This window comes from Amblyomma americanum, chromosome 2 (genome assembly GCF_052857255.1).
Source record: "Amblyomma americanum isolate KBUSLIRL-KWMA chromosome 2, ASM5285725v1, whole genome shotgun sequence".
NCBI lineage: Eukaryota > Metazoa > Arthropoda > Arachnida > Ixodida > Ixodidae > Amblyomma > Amblyomma americanum.
The window spans coordinates 115,055,080-115,075,630 of record NC_135498.1 but is presented as its reverse complement, the minus strand read 5'-3'; positions in this window follow the sequence as shown (position 1 = coordinate 115,075,630).

The window sequence follows — 20,551 nt, the reverse complement described above, 5'->3', positions numbered from 1 at the left end:
GAGGTGATGGAACTTGTGTGGTTATGTAACCTATTCTACAATACCTGGTGAGAAATTTCTAACTGCTCGCGACCAATTTTTGCTTGCCTCTCTTGCGGATTACTGAACTTAACACTTATGAGCGCTACACACAAATGCAAATGAAAGACAATCTCAAGATTGAATCTGTCTTCTGGTGTCCTTAAAACCTAGTTTTGAGTGTTTATGAAGTTACTAAGTGCTGTGCTTTTAGACAGGCGGATAACGACCACCGCATAACAATAAAAAATTTTTGTTACAGCTACAATAATGAGACGGTTCTCCAACTATACAACGAGCGCTAAAGGTGCAAGCTATGACGGATTTTTCGTAACCTGTTGCAAGATGGCTGAACCCTGCTTTGAATTCCGAAACAGTTTTTGTATGTCTTAAGGTTTTGACCCTTAGTGATGTTGAATGCTGTGTTCAATGAAGAAATTCCTTGTCAGACTCTCAAGACTACGAACTCCTCTGCCTGATAATATATTTAGGCTTGGTGGCTACGAAGAGGGAAACGAACATGGCGAGAATGTCTACTCTCAAGTACTTTCAAGTATCTAAGAAAAAAAGGCCCAAGCTGCCGCACTCGTCTTCATCATGGATGTGATTAATGGGATGAAGTACACGACTATGGGAAGGATCCAAAACTTGATCCCAAGTCACTTCGATTAAACTTTATGCTGAGCGTAGGAAAGACGCACCGCATTCCCCGTATAAGCCAGTCGCTATTAAAACTAAATGATACAAATGGTTTTTATAGCGTGTATCTCAACCGCAGATGTGGTGTGGGGCATTCGAAAACATTCTAAGATGTGAAATATATTATCAGCGTGGCCTTAAGTGGACAAACACAGCGTTTGCATCCCGGGACGTTTGCCATGTTAACTGGCCTTACCAAATTAATTCCTCTAATGTGAACAGGCAGGACCGTGGATAACAAGAAAACCACAGAAAGAGATATTGTAGAGCAAGCTTTCAACTGCTTTGTAACATACTAATCATATAATAAAAAACGACTTCTTAATTTTTCCTGCTTCTCTTGCGGAAATCTTTGTATTCTTCCTCATTTTCCTCTTAGCGGTTCGAAGATGAAAGGAACTTCCTGACTCAATCGTTATCATGACTAATCCTGAAAAAGTCGCTTTTGCGTTAGTTGCCCTTTTTTAAGTGTTTTCAGTTACTGTTTGTTTATTTAACTGATATGGTGTCACTTCTATGCTGTCGGCGGTGAATGAGCTTCTCGAATCTTTCCATTCATTTTTTCACACATGGTTCTTGTATTTACAGGCAAAAACCTGTAAAACGTTGCAAGAAAATCGTGAGCCATCTTCTGCGCTTCATTCCGTATCACTTATGCAATTTATTCATATATCGGTGATAAAATTCGTCGTTTCTTATTCACAAATATGTGCTGCCGAATTCGTGCACTGTGCGATTTCAGTGAACGTTAAAGAACCACCGGTGGTCGAAATTTTCGGAAGCTTTAACTGCGACGTCCCTCATATCCTGAGTCGCTTTGGAACGTTAAACCTCTGTAAAACAAGCAAAAAAGGTCGTATGCAGAGTGCCATTTTTCTGAGCAACCATTCTTCATCAAAACGTCGTTGCACTGGTAAGAAGTAAAAACAACCATGTTGCGGCAGTGTTACTACCGCGGAAATCTTGTTGGATGTCTTTGATTCTCTTTCAATTATTTTTTATATATGGCTACAAGGAGCTAGCACGACATCAGAGCAGCCTGGGTTTGCATCAACGTACAAAAATATAAACACGGTGTACATTTCAAACAGCAAAAAATTTGAGGTAGCAACCTGTCTATTCAGGTCATTCCAGTCTTTCAATTTCTTTGGGAAAAACAATATGTAAAACAGTTATTCCGCGAATTCGAAGGATTGATACTTAGAGAATTCTTTCATCTCATGTTGCAACCCTAGAAATAACAAAAAAATGGGACCTATTTACTTTTGAATGGCTGTTTACCAGCCGAAGAGAAACTTCAATCGGCAGACATGATTCAGCAGTCACTAGGGGAACTCCACTGCGTTTCAAGAGCTCGCTGGCAGATGTACTGCCGTATAACTTGAAAAGAAATCCAAGTACCCTGTGCTGTATTAGCTCTAGTTTAATAATTTTGGTAAAGGTGAAAGGTTACCAGATAATTAAGGAATATTTCAGAAAAGGACGAGTAATGGAATGATTCGATAAGCAACAAACACTAGGCGATAACGACTTCAGTGAGCTGTTCAACAAAAACAGTTGAAGGAAGACATGGTTGGTTTTAACTTTCCCACAGTCATCCCCAATTTCTGAAGCTAATGGTTGTATACTAGACGGCAAACAAAAGCAAGTACGCGGCCACTACGCCCAATTTTTGCCTGTAGCCCGATGCCGCAGTCTGCTTTCTGCTGTACTTTTATTTCAGCCATTTCTTTTTTTGGCAATCACGTCATTCAATTCTTTCTTTGTGTCATCTAGAAATTCAATTTCTTTGTTCTTCTATTTGTTGCTTATAATTGCTTAGTAACGCAACTGGCATATTTCTCTAATCTTTTTCTTTCTTTCCTTAGTGATTGGCTCGCTTCTCCATTTATGCCTTTATACTGTTCCGCTGAGTCTTTTACATATATCGCCTATTCGCTCTGTAACCCCTTTTTTTAAAGTTCATTTGTAGGTTTGTATTAGCTATAATCTAAGGGCAAAATTTTTCTTCAGAAATCATCTGCTACGTGGCGCATTCTTTTTCTTCTCGGAATGTACTGCTCGAACCCTCAGTTGATCGAAAGAACTTAAGAGCACAAAACTATTCGTTCGTCCTAATATATCAATGATTTTTTTGGGTAGTTATATTTCATGATTTCCCTCACCTCAAAATTACGTTCGTTATTTTACAGTTGTGAAAGCGACGATAGAGCCGTCTTCTCTCAAATTTCTTTGCCTCATTACCACTTCTGCCCGAGAAGAAAGCATGTAAATGACGATGAAGGCCAGAGGTCCGGTCTATAACTCACCGGAGCTTACTAAACTTTGCCAGCGTTCCCACAGAAACAAAATGACTCTCGTTTGACTTGCATCATGCATTTTTTCCTTAGGCCAGGCAATTCGAATTTATGTAGAAGGTTATGCTGACCTTAATATCATTTGCATTTCGAATAAAAAAATTACTGGTGGTTTAGCTTAGGTTTAACCCTTGTCGAAAGCGAAAAGCTGCACCTCCCTGTCCATACACACACACGCGCACACACACACACACACACACACAGTAGTAGGCATTTTTTCATTTGTTAAACATCTTAGATAGATCGATAGATAAAGAGGAGGAGGGAAAGCCAGGGATGTTAACCAGAAATGGGTTCCGGTTGGCTACCCTGCACTGGGGAAGAGGGATTAGGGAGCTGAAAGGAGGAAGAGAGAAGGTGAAAAAGGCATAACATACACACACACGCACAACGCTGTCACAATTTATCACTCAATCCAGTCGCTCTCAAGTAGGCAAAGAGTGCCTTGTATGCCTTGAGGGCAGTCGACTGCTGTGGCCACGGACCGAGGATCTTTTGCTCTGTTAATAGGCGAGGATCGAGGCGGTCCAGGGCACAACACAGTGTATGTCTTGCACTCGCAAATGCAGGGCACTCACAGAGAAGATGAGCGATGGTCTCCTCACAACCGCAGCTTTCACAGGCAGGACTGTCGGCCATCCCCATCCGGAAAGCATAGTGGTTGGTAAAAGCAACGCCGATCCATAAACGGCATAAAAATGTTGCGTCGCGACGTGCTAAGTTACGTGGAAGACGAAGGCGCAGTCCAGGGTCCAGTGCCTTGAGGCGGAGGTTGCAAAACTCTCCCGTGTTCCACGCTACAAGTGTGAGCTCCAGCGCCAAAGGGCGAAGCCCACACGCTGCGTCAGGTCTTGATATTGGGATCCTCACTGGAAGTCCGTCGTTGTGAGCCGAACGCACAGCCGCATCGGCCTGGTGATTACCGTTAATACCAAAGTGTCCTGGCAGCCATTGAAAAATGATGTCAGGACCTTTGGAAACGGTGCCGTGGTACAGTAGACGGATCTCAGCAACAAGTTGTTCCTGCGACCCGCGGCGTAGCGCAGCTTGCAGGGCTTGAAGGGCTGCTTTAGAGTCGGTGAAAACCGTCCAGTCATGTGGAGGTTCCTGACTGATGAACTCTACCACAGCCCGTAAGGCTGCGAGTTCCGCAGCAGTTGAAGATGTTGGATAGGTCGTCTTCACATTCATGAAGATGGATCTTGCCGGTATCACCACCGACCCCGCAGAACTGATCGAGTGAACTGATCCATCTGTGTAAAGTTGTATGCGGTGACTGTGGTAAGAATGCAGGTGGTTCAATGTCAGTCGTTTGAGAGCGGGTAGTGATACACCAGCTGTCTTAGTAATTCCAGGAATATAGAGGTGAACCCGAGGTTCATGAAGACTCCATAAGGGTGAGCACGGTCTTGACGCAGGGGTGAACTCCGATGGAAGATATGCGCGATGAGCTTCAATGACTTTGGCGAATGCAGTACGCGGCCTAATTATTGGGAGTGTTGCAAGGTTATGACAGGGAACCCGTGTGAGGTGCCGAATATGTGTTCTCATGGTGTCAACAGCAATGTATGTAGTAACAGGATGTTCCCGGGCAACAAGAACAGTTGCTGCTGTTGATGCACATTTAGGCAGTCCAAGGCAGATACGGAGAGCTTGCGCTTGCACACTCTGAAGAGTCTTGATATTTGTCTTTCTAATGGAACTGAATATCGGAAGACTGTACCGCATGTAGCCCAGAAATAGGGAACGGTACAGTTGCAGCATAGAGCGCACTGATGCGCCCAAGGACTTTCCCCGAGGTAGGGAGGAAGGAGAGGACGTGGACAATCGCAATTAGTCTCTTTCTCATGTCGTAGACATGTGGACTCCACGAGAGGTTCCTGTCGATGACAACACCAAGGAATCTGTGGCTTCTCTCATAGGGAATGGCTTCACCATTAATGCGAATGGTGTAGCGTGACATTATTTTGCGTGTGAACGCCACAAGTGAACACTTTTCGGTCGAAATGTTCAGGCCCTGCAAGCGAAGATAAGATGTCAATATCGATGCCGCCTTTTGAAGTCTTGCACGAACTTGAGGACGGGTCACCCCTGACGCCCAAATACAGATGTCGCCTGCATATACCGAGATCTCAGCAGATTGTGGCAATACGTCGACCAGGCCGATGAGAACAAGGTTGAAGAGAACTGGGCTCAGCACTCCACCCTGAGGGATTTCGAGTGAATTTCGGTGTAAGGACGTTGGTCCGTCCGCAGTCAGGACAAAAAACGACCTCTCTGATAAATAGCTGCGCATCCAGCTGAACGTGCGGCCTCCGATCTCAGCAGCTTCCATTGCGTCCAAAATGGCCTGATGCGTTACGTTGTCGCACTCGCCGTTGATATCCAAAAACAATGCACGGTCAATCTTTTCAAACTTTTGCTGTGATGCACCAACGTTACAAGGTCAACCACGTTGTCAATAGAAGAGCGGCCCCGTCGGAACCCAGACATGAAGGTTGGATAAATCTGATATCGCTCCAAGTACCATTCCACGCGTGTGAGCAGCATTCTTTGCATGACTTTGCCGACGCAGCTTTGGTAATATAGCTTTGGTAATATTTACAACTGTACTATTGCTCTTTATATGCGCAGATTTGGAAGCAAATCCGGTTCCAAACGACGCGCAAACCCTGCAAATAATTTCAGAAATCGAAATTGAAAAAGTTATTGTTTTTTTTTGAGGAAAGGAAGTTGCGCAATATGAGACAGGTGTAATGTCTTTTTCTTAAAACCAACTTTCATTTTATTTCGCTTACTGCGCCGTTCGGGTGTCCACCGAGATATGTGAGACAGGTGTCATTTACTTTTTTGAACTTTAGCTACATTCAATGTCCAGCTTGCGGCCCCGCGGTCGGCTCGAAAAGTTGCCGTAATGAAACTTTTCGCTTCAACTGGCGTTGTGTTCAGTAAGTGCATGTCGCGTACTTTTCCTTGACTTGCAATATATTATGGTGTGACTTCCTACGCTCAGTCTGCATTTTCATCGGTGCTCCGCGCGTTTATTCCTTCCTGTTTTTTCCATTTCCAATGTCTTCTCTACCAACCAAGTCTACTAATGCGATCTTGCTCTACATATGAAGAGAATTTTCGTTCTATTTCTACAAATACAACGACGGCCTTCAGAAGGAAGGAATATAGAATTCTTGACAGCATAAATAAATGAGCAATGGCGACCCCACTCAGCAAATGAACAGTAAATTCTACACAATGAGTTAGACAGGCAGAGCAGAACGTTTTTCTAAAAATTAATGTGCAGAAAACCAAAATAATGCTCAACAGTCTCGGAAGGGAACAGTAGCTTACAATTGGTATCGAGGTGCTAGAAGTGGCAAGGGAATACGTCTGCTTAGGGCTGGCAGTGATAACAGATCCGGATCATGAGTGAAATAACTAGAAAAATAAGAGTGAGATGGAGCGCATTTGGCATATTCTCTCAGATCATACACTGCTATTTACCAATATCCCTCAAGGCAAAATTATATAGCAGCTGTATCTTACCAGAAATTACCGATGTGGCAGAAACGTGGGGGCTAACGAAAAGAGTTCAGCTTAAGCTAAGGGTTGCGCAACGAGCAATAAAGGATAGTTGTAACGTTAAGAGAAAGGAAGTGGGCAAAGTGGGTCAGGGATCAAACACGGGTTTATGATATCCTAGTCAAAATCATGAGGAACAAATTGGCTTGCGCAGAGCATGTAAAGCGAACACAAGATAATCGATGGTTCTTAAACGTAACAGACTTAATTACAAACGGAGAGAAGTGTATCAGGGAGTGGTAGAAAGTTAGGTCGGCGGATTAGATCAAGAAGTTTGCTCAGGACAGGGATAATTAGAGAGATATCGGAGAGGCATTTGTGCTGCAATGGGCATAGTCAGGCAGATCATGAGGCTAATAAAGGGAACAGAAGATGAAAATGAAAATGCAAGTCCTCTGGTGGGAACTTAGGTAACCACCGTGAGGCTCTCCGCCGATCCTTGTTTAGTTTAGTTTGGGACGTACCAATAGCGCTGATATTTCTCACATATCACGTGCGTAATGTCTCTATGCGGTAGGAACTGCAGCCCGGACGACATAACTGCGCACGCTTTGGAGCATATGTCCGCTACATATGGTTTCTGACATCTAATTTCTGTCCAGAAAGCCGATGTAAGATCAAAATGTATGAAAAATTACAATTGCGAAAACAGTCACTCGGTATAAGTGCATGCACAGCATACACCAACATTAAAAGTTTGTTCCCATATGTCACTGTCACATTTGAGCTTTCATATGATGACGCCACAAAGGAAGCAAAGGCGTGACGCCACGTACACTCCTCTGGCTTTTCCGATAAGCGCTGCGCCGAATGATTTCAAGGCCAGTGCCCTGTAGCCGTGCATCGTGTGAAAAGACCTAGACAAAGGTCGCTTCTTAGTATTACGGCAAATTTTGTATGCTTGGCTTCACCACGACGACGACAAGGGCCACAAACAAGCCTGACATACGATACATCTCTGGATGATGTCAATACAAGGAAGTACTGCAGATAGTGGCAGAACGATTACTCAAGCAGTCCCCGTGAAGGTCTTAGAAAGCGAAGTTCCCGAGCGCAAGCTGCAGGTTATAGCTTCTGTGGAATAAGTGGGGGCATTGTCATGTTGGATATCGTAACATTTCGGATTTGAAATCGCCCGAGTTAACTGTTTGGCCACAGCTTAACCAGCTACACTTCAGCCATAGTATCCACGTGTGCCCTGGAAATGACAGGATTGGAAAATGTATAATTTGTAATCATGTGACCTGCTGGGGATAGTTGAAAAGCCATGTGCGTTATCGGCTGAGTGACAATAGGCTATCAACGGGTATGCGGGACATAAATATGCGAAGAGAGCGGGCGCTGTCATGTCTGGGCGCTGGAGTGCTACCGCGATTGTCTCCATGCTTCCAGGTTGCTCAAAAGTGTGAAATATTATTAATTATCGTTATAAAGTTATCCTAGTTTTAAGGACAGTTGCCGGGCCAGTTGGTACATAATCTCACTGAAAAACAGCGCGCTTACACGGGACAGGAGAAAGGAGACACGCACACACACAGCGCTGACTTACAACTGCAGGTTTTGTTGCATTGACCACAATAAATACTAGAAAGGAAAAAACAAAAACAGTGGAAGGCGAGGAAGAATTCCTTCTGTCGCATGATGTCGTCATAGTTATTCAAGATATTGAACCATTTGCGTATATAATATTAAATGGTGCTAAACTATTCTGTTTTTGCCGCTACCGCAGTACCGACCATTTGCGGAAGCCACTGTTGGGTCAGTGGTACTGCGGCGGTTCTTTCAGAAATACTTGCCTTAGTGTTATGATTCACTTTCCCGATTGCGTCTGTGCTTGTAAAAAACACTTATCTTCGAAGAGTTAAAGTCGGTGCCGCAAACATTTAGAAAAACGAACAGCCAAACAATTTGTGCCATAAGCAGGAGAAACACCAGCGCTAGATTATAATTAAGGTTTGGTTGCTTTCGGAATCAAAACCCAAAGTGAAACATGCCGAGCGCAGAGAAAAAGCGTAAGCATTTGTTCTTGATGAAAGGAGACACAAAGGCACTGCATTTGACTACTTTCTCGGCGGACACGTCAAACACGCTGCTAGAGAAGGAAGTTGGGAGTTAAAGAAAAAAGACTCAAAGAGGTGCCGTTGTGGAGAACTCCGGAATAATTTCAAGCAGCTGGGGTTATTTACATATACTGACATCAAGCAGCCCACGGTCGCCTTTTACGTTTCGGCTCCATCGAAACGCGGCGCCGTTGCTGAGTTCGAACCTATTTATATACTTTATTTCAGTAGCCAAGGCCACTAACCACTCAGCCAGAACGGCGGGTCTAACGAAAATAGTATTTTGCGCCAGCAGAAAAAAAAAGAATATGAACGTGCACAGCCATTTCGACTGAAACCAAATAGCCGATTTCTTTGCCACGTGTAGAAAGAAGGGCGTGGAAAAAAAGTAGGTGGAACAAACTAGATTGTGGTGACTATAGGTGAAACAGGTGCATCGCGCTGAAGCGACGGTGGCTGCCGAGACGAACTGAAATGCCGCGATGCCCCGACGAAAGTGTCAAGGCTTTTTCGAGGGTGAGGTGAGAATGAGGGTGCCTTAAACTCTTAGACTATAAAACAATTACTTTACTGGATAAACGCAGCCAAAAAGAAACGCAATGCACCAACAGTAGGATCAACTTCGGAAGAAGCGGCTGAGAAAGGGGAAACCAGAACATCTTAATGTGTGGTGTCTCCAGCATGGAGTGCAGCCTCTCTTTTAATTACGCCCTCGGTTATATCAGCGGAGGACACTGTGGAGGACACAACCGTGCTGTAAAGAGTACGAGGGGGAACCAATAAAGACGCCGATAGAGAGTTCTTCATAGAAGAATCATAGTAACACTGATAGATAGCGCCGAGGGACAGCCCAAGATCTAAACAAAATCACTGCCAGACTTCCAGCCACCTCAACACGGTTGCACAGCAGCAACTCACGGACTGCATAAACGAGTGCTGGCGCACCGGAACAATTCCGCAAGGATGGATAATGGCCAATATGTACTTTATCTCTATACCAGGCTAAGAAATTATTATCGAAAAACCGGCGCTCCTTATCCCTCACGTAGTGCGCAGGCGAACTGCTGGAGAATACAGACTACGCCCGTCTCTCTAGAGGACAACGAGCCACTGCTACATACAAGGTATAGATTTAGAGCACACCTGTCAACGCAAAATGCCCTACTAGGGAAGTACAAAGGGGAGGAACTGCTCCTCTGCAAGCTACGGACCAACATTTTGAACAACCCGCGAAGACTACATGGAATTGATGCGGAACCATTTGACTCTTAATGGAAATTCTGCGGGAAGAAGGCGTACCTACAATATTTGGTGTGCGCCTGCCACTGAAATAAGGCTATCAGTAATAATATCCCTCCAAAGCAAGAGTGATTAAAGGCGGCTCTGACCAGTTCGCACAAAATGAGTAAAAAATATCTCATTGAAAGAGCCCAGCCTACACCAACGGGGTTTAGGAATGATAGCCCCAAGCGCAGCTACACATTTTCAAACTCCTCAATGAATAATTTTTTCTCTCACTTGAGGTGAAACACGCACGCCAGCGTGAAGCGGCGGCGGCGGCGGCTGAGCCGAACAAGAAGGCTGCCATTACCCGGCGAAATTATCAAGGCTCTTTCGAGGGTGAGGTGAGAATGAGGGCGCCATTAACTCCTCGCAAACACAGCGATGCTTTCACTGCAGAAAAGCAGCGCTCAGGAAATAAGAAAAGCAACCATGAATAAATGCTATGAAGCGACAGCACAATAGCCTTAGCAAGGAGCGGCCGAGAAAAGAGAAACGAGAACATCTTAATATGTAGTGTCTTCAGCATGGAGTGTACCAAGACCTTCAATGATGCTCTTGAATACAGTGGCGAAGAACGCTTTACTTGTGGACGACGTTTCGCTTGCAGTGACGTTCGCTCGGTCGCCGTCATGGGCAACTGTACAAAAAACAAACGCAACCAAATCGGTGCATAAATGCTTGCTAAATGTCAACGCTTGATGTCTATGTAAGGCAGAAATATTTGGTGCAGTATGCAGTCATCGCTGCAGTGGGGCAGTTCATTGGACTAGAGAACCAATTTTTGGGGCTAAATTCACTTATGCTCTTTAAGTACCATTACGCATTGCACCAGTTTTATTTCGATGCCCAAAGCAAGTGAACATATTGAATAAATGAGAGAATTTAGTTATATCTGGTGAAGGCCTCGTATACTGCGGAATGATTTAACATGCAGAATGAGAGAGAGAAATTTCTCTTTTAGTCTTCGTAAGAATACCTGACGTTGCAGTCAACTCTCTACTGATACCAAGAGTCACCATATAAATTACTGACCCGTACACTACAGGCAAAACATCATACAAAAATTACTGTCTGCTGTGTACTGCGCTGAACTCATTGAAACCTTCGCCTCCCCTGGCGCGACCAACTTCTGCTTGCAACGCTCACGCACAGTGGTGGATTTTGCTTGCATGCTTTATCGTTCAGTAACCACTGGCGGAGCACTACAGTGCGCCAACATGCCAAACCTGTTGGCGTTGCACCGTCATCCTCCTCTTGCTTCGTCTGCTCCGGCGGAGCGTAGGTCGCCGCATCTCCAAGAACAGAGCGCATCATCGGGGTTCATGGTCGCTAGTTCTCCTTGATGGAACGGCGATCAAGTTGACGCCCGTCCCCACCACCAAGACAGGAGTGCCGTCTAGTGAAGGCGTTAGGTGATGGGAGAAAGATTACGAATGGGTTTATTTACATTATTTAACATCACCAAAAGCAAACCGGAGAGTCTCTCGGCCACAATAAATACCGAGGTATATAGGGCTCTTATTCACTGACGGCCATAGGTAGAGGATAACCTCACCCAGGAGGGAGTCGGCTGAGCGTTCACTTTCGCGCACAATCTCACTTTCTCTCACTTGTGGACGTGCCTACGTCAGGTGCTTGAGATTGAGAATGAGGAGAATGCCGACGAGGTTGCGTAAGCTGCTGTACGTCAGAACGTACGGCCAGCTAGAGCGTAGAAACATGTTGTCGAAACTTGTGCTTCAAACACCCATCTCTTGCGGTTGGCACGCGGGAGGAAAACACCGGAAACAAGGCCTTTGTCTCGAGACATGGTCGCGGCAATTGGGGCAGACAACGCCCGTCTACTTGCTGCAGTGGCCCTGGGCACGTGATGTGACACCGAAAATTGGGCGCTCTTATTTCCAAACTTCAACCCGGCGTTCTTTTCGGTTGAAGATGGCCGCACTCCTACGCAATAAAGCATGTTGATTGGAGCCACATGAGAGATGGACCCTGTTTTGGTGGTCCTTTACGGCAGGCATTCAAGCAATCGTCGTTAAAATAGACAGGAGGTACTCGGAGCCGTCGAGGAGAAAGATGTGTGCTGGCTGCTTTCAAGCGAGGCCTGCTGATGCCGTTTTCAACACAACTTATTTAAGCTTTTCGCGTCAACGACTTCAAACTCACATTCTCGGCAAATTAAAGCGAACACCAACCGTACCTGAAGGTGTACATGACGGTGAATAAAGAGGCAAAATCATCCAAAATGTTCTAACAATTTCTGTCAGAATGGCACCCAGAAGAAGAAAATTCAGGTCCGAGCTGTATTTGAACCAGCGGCAATGCAGACAGAGAAGCTTCTCTTCCCACTGCTTTTCCTGGGTTTGGGATCATCAAAATGTGTGATGTTCTCTAGGTCTACCCGTAAAAACCTGAAATCAGGAACTTCAACACGAGGACCCGCCACGGTGGCTCATTAGTTAGGGCGCTCGGCTACTGATCCGGAGTTCCCGGGTTCGAACCCGACCGCGGCGGCTGAAATTTTATGGAGGCAAATAGCTAAGGCGCCTGTGTGCTGTGCGATGTCAGTGCACGTTAAAGATCCCCAGGTGGTCGAAATTATTCTGGAGCCCCCCCCTACGGCACCTCTTTCTTCCTTTCTTCTTTCACTCCCTCCTTCATCTCTTCATTTACGGCGTGCTTCGGTTGTCCAACGATATATGATACGGATACTGCGCCATTTCCTTTCCCCCAAAACCAATTATTATTATTAACTTGAACACACTGGTCTCTCATACTCTCGCCTAACACAGGCTGCAAAGACACGCAAGCTGTTCAGTTGTTTTCCATGCAGCAGGAATATGACATCCTAAAACGTGCAGGAAACGCCCCCATCATCCTGAGAGCAGTTAACCAAGGCCCCCGCGACCGCGTATCATCGCATTTTTATACAAAGAAAATAAATTACGCCAGATCTCTCTGATGGTCTACGTCAAGCTAAATCCAAAAATCACTTGAGAGAGGCGGCTTGTATGCCAACACGGATGCCAACGCTCTAATATATGGTCATACGCGTAAGCAATTTATGCATCACGACAACCAGCATTGATCATCCGGAAAGCTGGGTCATTTTGCATCCCTCTCAACATAACCTTTCTAGAATATAACGCGATAATAAATGACATAAAATAAGTCTCTCTGCGGCCTAAACAACAGACCACTGGCACCAACATTTATACCGACTCTCGTAATGTCATTCGCAATATACAACGCCGACTAATGAAAACCAGCCTTATTCGCATTGTAATAGAATGCTAAAATCGCACTCCGCAGATTGCAGTTACCCTACGTTTAGCTGTTGATCACGCTGTGATAGAGTAAAATGAGCTCGTTCATAAAAGGACCCGCCAAATCAATATCAGTACGTCCCCGTTCTCCTGTCAAAATCCAACGCTAGCGGAAGACGCTGCAGCATACAAAGCGCAACTGGGAGAACCATACTACAACACCAGGGAAATTCTTACAATTTTACACCATTATTAACCGTCGCTCAACGCGGAACAAGCACACGTCCTTCGCAAAGTTCAAACAAATGCTCTTCTCACGTCACTAATTGTTTGGAGCTCATTCAGGCGTGATACTGCTCACTGTCAAAAATCTGCGTAAATGAGAGAGACAAACCGCATTTTGTACTTGTATAACGCTGCCATTGACGCTCCTTATTTTTCATTTAACTCCCCATCTTTTCGGGAGCGCTCACCTCAAATCCAGCTCAGTTGATGATCAGCGGATCATCAACCACTCTCTGTAGATGAGAGAGACAGAACACATACTGTACTTGTGTAACGCTGCCATTGCCGCTCCTTATTTCAACTGTCCCGCTGCTATCCGGAGCGCTTGCTTTAATCCAGCTCGTTTGATGATCAGCAGTTCATCAACCTGTCTCCGTAGATGAGGCTCACAGAACACATTCTTTACTTGTGTAACGCTGCCATTGCCGCTCCTTATTACCGTTTACCTCCCCCTGCTTTCAAGAGCTCTTGCCTTTAATCGAGCTCGGTTGATGATCAGCGGATCATCAACCTCTCTCTTTAGGTGAGACTGACAGAACACATTCTTTACTTGTGTAACACATGCCATTGCCGCTCCTTACTTCTATTTACCTCCCCCATCTGTCAGGAGCGGTTGCCTTTATTCCAGCTTGGTTTAAGATCACCCGATCATCAACCTCTCTCCGCAGATGAGGCAGACAGAACACATTCTTTAAATATGTAGCGCAGCCATTGCCGCTCCTTCTTTCCAGTTACCTTCGGCAACTTTCGGGCGCGTTTGCCTTTAATCCAGCTCTGTTGATGATAAGCGGATCAGCAACCACTCTCTGTAGATGACGGAGACAGAACACATTATTTACTTGTGTAACGCTGCCATTGCCGCTCCTTATTTCCGTTCACCTCCCCCCGCTTTCAAGAGCTCTTGCCTTTAATCGAGCTCGGTTGATGATCAGCGGATCATCAACCTCTCTCTGTAGGTGAGACCGACAGAAAACATTCTTTACTTGTGTAATACTGCCATTGCCGCTCCTTATTTTCGTTTACCTCCCCCTGGTATCAAGGGCTCTTGCCTTTAATCGAGCTCGGTTGATGATCAGCGGATCATCAGCCTATCTCTGTAGGTGAGACCGACAGAACACATTCTTTACTTGTGTAGCACTGCCATTGCCGCTCCTTATTACCGTTTACCTCCCCCTGGTTTCAAGAGCTCTTGCCTTTAATCGAGCTCGGTTGATGATCAGCGGATCATCAACCTCTCTCTTTAGGTGAGACTGACAGAACACATTCTTTACTTGTGTAACACATGCCATTGCCGCTCCTTACTTCTATTTACCTCCCCCATCTGTCAGGAGCGGTTGCCTTTATTCCAGCTTGGTTTAAGATCACCCGATCATCAACCTCTCTCCGCAGATGAAGCAGACAGAACACATTCTTTACATATGTAACGCAGCCATTGCCGCTCCTTCTTTCCAGTTACCTCCGGCAACTTTCGGGCGCGTTTGCCTTTAATCCAGCTCTGTTGATGATAAGTGGATCAGCAACCACTCTCTGTAGATGAGGGAGACAGAACACATTATTTACTTGTGTAACGCTGCCATTGCCGCTCCTTATTTCCGTTCACCTCCCCCCGCTTTCAAGAGCTCTTGCCTTTAATCGAGCTCGGTTGATGATCAGCGTATCATCAACCTCTCTCTGTAGGTGAGACCGACAGAAAACATTCTTTACTTGTGTAATACTGCCATTGCCGCTCCTTATTTTCGTTTACCTCCCCCTGGTATCAAGGGCTCTTGCCTTTAATCGAGCTCGGTTGATGATCAGCGGATCATCAGCCTATCTCTGTAGGTGAGACCGACAGAACACATGCTTTACTTGTGTACCACTGCCATTGCCGCTCCTTATTTCCGTTTACCTCCCCCTGGTTTCAAGAGCTCTTGCCTTTAATCGAGCTCGGTTGATGATCAGCGGATCATCAACCTCTCTCTGTAGGTGAGACCGACAGAACACATTCTTTACTTGTGTAACGCTGCCATTGCCGCTCCTTATTTCCGTTTACCTCCCCCTGCTTTCAACGGCTCTTGCCTTTAATCGAGCTCGGTTGATGATCAGCGGATTACCAACCTCTCTCTCTATGTGAGATCGACAGAACACATTCTTTACTTGTGTAACGCTGCCATTGCCGCTCCTTATTTCTGTTTACCTTCCCCTGCTTTCAAGGGCTCTTGCCTTTAATCGAGCTCGGTTGATGATCAGCGGATTGCCAACCCCTCTCTGTATGTGACACCGACAGAACACATTCTTTACTTGTGTAACGCTGCCATTGCCGCTCCTTATTTCCGTTTGCGTCCCCCTGCTTTCAAGGGCTCTTGCCTTTATTCGAGCTCAGTTGATGATCAGTGGATTACCAACCTTTCTCTGTATGTGAGACCGACAGAACACATTCTTTACTTGTGTAACGCTGCCATTGCCGCTCCTTATTTCCGTTTACCTCCCCCTGCTTTCAAGGGCTCTTGCCTTTAATCGAGCTCGGTTGATGATCAGCGGATTATCAACCTCTCTCTCTATCTGAGACCGACAGGACACATTCTTTACTTGTGCAACGCTGCCATTGCCGCTTCTTATTTCCGTTTACGTCCCCCTGCTTTCAAGGGCTCTTGCCTTTAATCGAGCTCGGTTGATGATCAGTGGATTACCAACCTCTCTCTGTATGTGAGACCGACAGAACACATTCTTTACTTGTGTAACTCTGCCATTGCCGCTCCTTATTTCCGTTTACCTCCCCCTGCTTTCAAGGGCTCTTGCCTTTAATCGAGCTCGGTTGATGATCAGCGGATTACCAACCTCTCTCTGTATGTGAGACCGACAGAACACATTCTTTACTTGTGTAACGCTGCCATTGCCGCTCCTTATTTCCGTTTACCTCCCCCTGCTTTCAAGGGCTCTTGCCTTTAATCGAGCTCGGTTGACGATCAGCGGATTACCAACCTCTCTCTGTATGTGAGACCGACAGAACACATTCTTTACTTGTGTAACGCTGCCATTGCCGCTCCTTATTTCCGTTTACCTCCCCCTGCTTTCAAGGGCTCTTGCCTTTAATCGAGCTCGGTTGATGATCAGTGGATTACCAACCTCTGTCTGTATGTGAGACCGACAGAACACATTCTTTACTTGTGTAACGCTGCCATTGCCGCTCCTTATTTCCGTTTACCTCCCCCTGCTTTCAAGGGCTCTTGCCTTTAATCGAGCTCGGTTGATGATCAGCGGATTATCAACCTCTCTCTGTATGTGAGACCGACAGAACACATTCTTTACTTGTGTAACGCTGCCATTGCCGCTCCTTATTTCCGTTTACCTCCTCCTGCTTTCAAGGGCTCTTGCCTTTAATCGAGCTCTGTTGATGATCAGCGGAACATCAACCTTTCTCTGTAGGTGAGACCGACAGAACACATTCTTTATATGTGTAACACTGGCATCGCCGCTCCTTACTTCTGTTTACCTCCCCCTTCTTTCGAGAGCGGTTGCCTTTAATCCAGCTCGGTTGATGATCAGCCGATCATCAACCTCGCTCCACAGATGAGGCAGACAGAACACATTCATTACTTGGTAACGCTGCCAATGCCGCTCCTTCTTTCCAGTTACCTCCGGCACCTTTCGGGCGCGGTTGCCTTTAATTCAGCTAGGTTGATGATAAGCGGATCATCAACCTCTCCCTATAGATGAGGGAGACAGAACACATTTTGTACTTGTGTAATGCTACCATTGCCGCTCCTTATTTCTATTTACCTCCCGCTGCTTTCGTTCGCGCTTGCCTTTAATCCAGCTCGTTTGATGATCAGCGGATCATCAACCTCTTCCTATAGATGAGGGAGACAGAACACATTCTGTACTTGTGTCATGCTACCATTGCCGCTCCTTATTTCCATTTACCTCCCCCTGGTTTCGAGGCCGCTTGAATTTAATCCAGCTCAGTTGATGATCAGCGGATCATCAACCTCTCCCTATAGATGAGGGAGACAGAACACATTCTTTACTTGTGTAACGCTACCATTACCGCTCCTTATTTCCATTTACCTGCCCCTAGTTTCGAGGGCGCTTGGAATTAATCCAGATTAGTGTATGATCAGCGGATCATCAACCTCTCCCTATAGATGAGGGAGACAGAACACATTCTGTACTTGGGTAACGCTGCCAATGCCGCTCCTTATTTCTATTTACCTCCCCCTACTTTTGTTAGCGCTTGCCTTTAATCCAGCTCGTTTGATTATTAGCGAGTCATCAACCACTCTGAGTACATGAGGAAGATCGAACGCATACTGTACTTCTGTAACGTTGCCATTGCCGCTCCTTATTTCCATTTACCGTCCCCTGGTTTCGAGGGCGCTAGGATTTAATCCAGCTCAGTTGATGATCAGCGGATCATCAACCTCTCCCTATAGATGAGGGAGACAGAACACATTCTGTACTTGTGTAATGCTACCATTGCCGCTCATTATTTCCAATTATCTCCCCCTGATTTCAGGAGCGCTTGCCTTTAATCCAGCTAAGTTGATGATCACGGGAGCATCAACCTTTCTTTATATATGACGGAGACCGAACATATTCTGTACTTGTGTAACGCTACCATTTTTGCTCCTTATTTCTATTTATCTCTCCCTGCTTTCGGGAGCGCTTGGATTTATTCCAGCCCAATGCATGATCAGCGGATCATCAAGCTCTCTCCATAGAAGAGGGAGACAGAACACATTCTGTACTTGTGTAACGCTGCCAATGCCGCTCCTTATTTCCATTTGCTTCCCCCTGCTTTCGGGAGCTCTTGGATTTAATCCAGCTAAGTTGATGATCCGCGGATCATAAACCTCTCTCCGTAGTGAGACAGACAGAACACATTCTTTACTTGTACAACGCTGCCATTGCCATTCCTTATTTGCGTTTGCCTAACCCTGCTTTGGGGAGCGCTTGTGGTTAATCCAGCTCGCCTGATGATCAGCGGATGGAAGGTTAAATAGAAATAAGCAGCAGCAATGACAGTGTTACACAAAAAAGATTGTGTCCTATAGGCCTCATCTACAGAAAGAGGTTGATCATAAGCAGATCATCAACCGCTCTTTCTAGATGAGGCCAATTGAACACATTATTTACTTGCGTAACGCTGCCATTGCCGCTCCTTATTTCTATTTACCTCCCCCTTCTTTCAGGAGCGTTTACCTTTATTCCAGCTCGGTTGATGATCAGCGGGTCATCAGCCTCTCTACGTAGATGAGGCAGACAGAACACACTCTTTTCTTGTGTAACACTGCCATTGGCGCTCTTTATTTGTATTTACCTCCACCAGCTTTCGGGAGCTCTTGGATTTAGTGCATCTCAGTTGAAGATCAGCAGGTCATCAACCTCTCTCCGTAGATGAGGCAGGCAGAAAAGATTCTTTACTTGCGTAACGCTGCCATTGTCTTTAGTTATTTCTATTTACCTCCGCTTGCTTTCGGGAGCGCTTGCCTTTAATCCAGCTAAGTGGATGATCAGCGGAGCGTCAATATTCTTCTGTAGATGATGGAGACACAACACATTCGGTACTAGTATAACGCTAGCAATGCCGCTCCTTATTTCTATTTACCTCCCGCTGGTTTCGGGTGCGCTTGCCTTTAATCCAGCTCGTTTGATGATCAGCGGATCATCAACCTCTTCCTATAGATGAGGGAGACAGAACACATTCTGTACTTGTGTCATGCTACCATTGCCGCTCCTTATTTCCATTTACCTCCCCCTGGTTTCGAGGCCGCTTGAATTTAATCCAGCTCAGTTGATGATCAGCGTATCATCAACCTCTCCCTATAGATGAGGGAGACAGAACACATTTTGTACTTGTGTAATGCTACCATTGCTGCTCCTTATTTCTATTCACCTCCCCCTGCTTTCGTTAGCGCTTGCCTTTAATCCAGCTCGTTTGATGATCAGCGAATCATCAACCTCTCCCTATAGATGAGGGAGACAGAACACATTCTTTACTTGTGTAACGCTACCATTACCGCTCCTTATTTCGATTTACCTGCCCCTAGCTTGGAGGGCGCTTGGAATTAATCCAGATCAGTGTATGATCAGCGGATCATCAACCTCTCCCTATAGATGAGGGAGACAGAACACATTCGGTACTAGTATAACGCTAGCAATGCCGCTTCTTATTTCTATTTACCTCCCGCTGCTTTCGGGAGCGCTTGCCTTTAATCCAGCTCGATTGATTATCAACGGATAATCGAACTCTCTCCGTAGATGAGATAGACAGAGCACATTGTGTATTTGTGTAAAGCTACCATTGCCGCTCCTTATTTTCCTTTACCTCCCTTGCTTTCGGAAGCGCTTGCCTTAATTCCAGCTCATTTGATGATCAGCGGATCATCAACTTCTCTCTGTAAATAAGGGAGACAGAACACATTTTTTACTTGTGTAATGCTGCCATTGCCGCTCCCGATTTGCATTTACCTCCCCCTGCGGAGCCCATGCCTTTAATACAGCTAAGTTGATGATCAGCAGAGCATCAATCTCTCTCCGTAGATGAGGGAGACAGAACATGGTATTTACTTGTTCAACGCTACCATTGCCGCTGCTTATTTCCATTTACCTCCCCCTGCTTTCGGGAGCGCTTGCCTTTAATCCAGCTCGGTTGGTGATCAGCGGATCTACGACCTCTCTCCGCAGATGAGGGAGACAGAACACATTGTGTCGTTAAGTAACGCTGTCGTTGCCGGTCCTTATTTCCGTTTACGTCCCCCTGCTTTGGGGAGCACTTCCCTTTAGTACAGCTCTGTTGATGATCAGTGGATCTTCAACCTCTCTCTGTAGATGAGAGAGAGAGAACACAATAGTGAACTTGTGTTGCGCTAGCATTGCCGCTTCTTATTTCCATTTACCTCCCCCCCCCCCCTGTTTTCGGCAGCACATGCCTTCAAACCAGCTCAGTTGATTATCGAAAGATCATCAACCTCTCTCCATATGTGAGGGAGATAGAGAACATTCTGTACTTTTGTAACGCTACAGT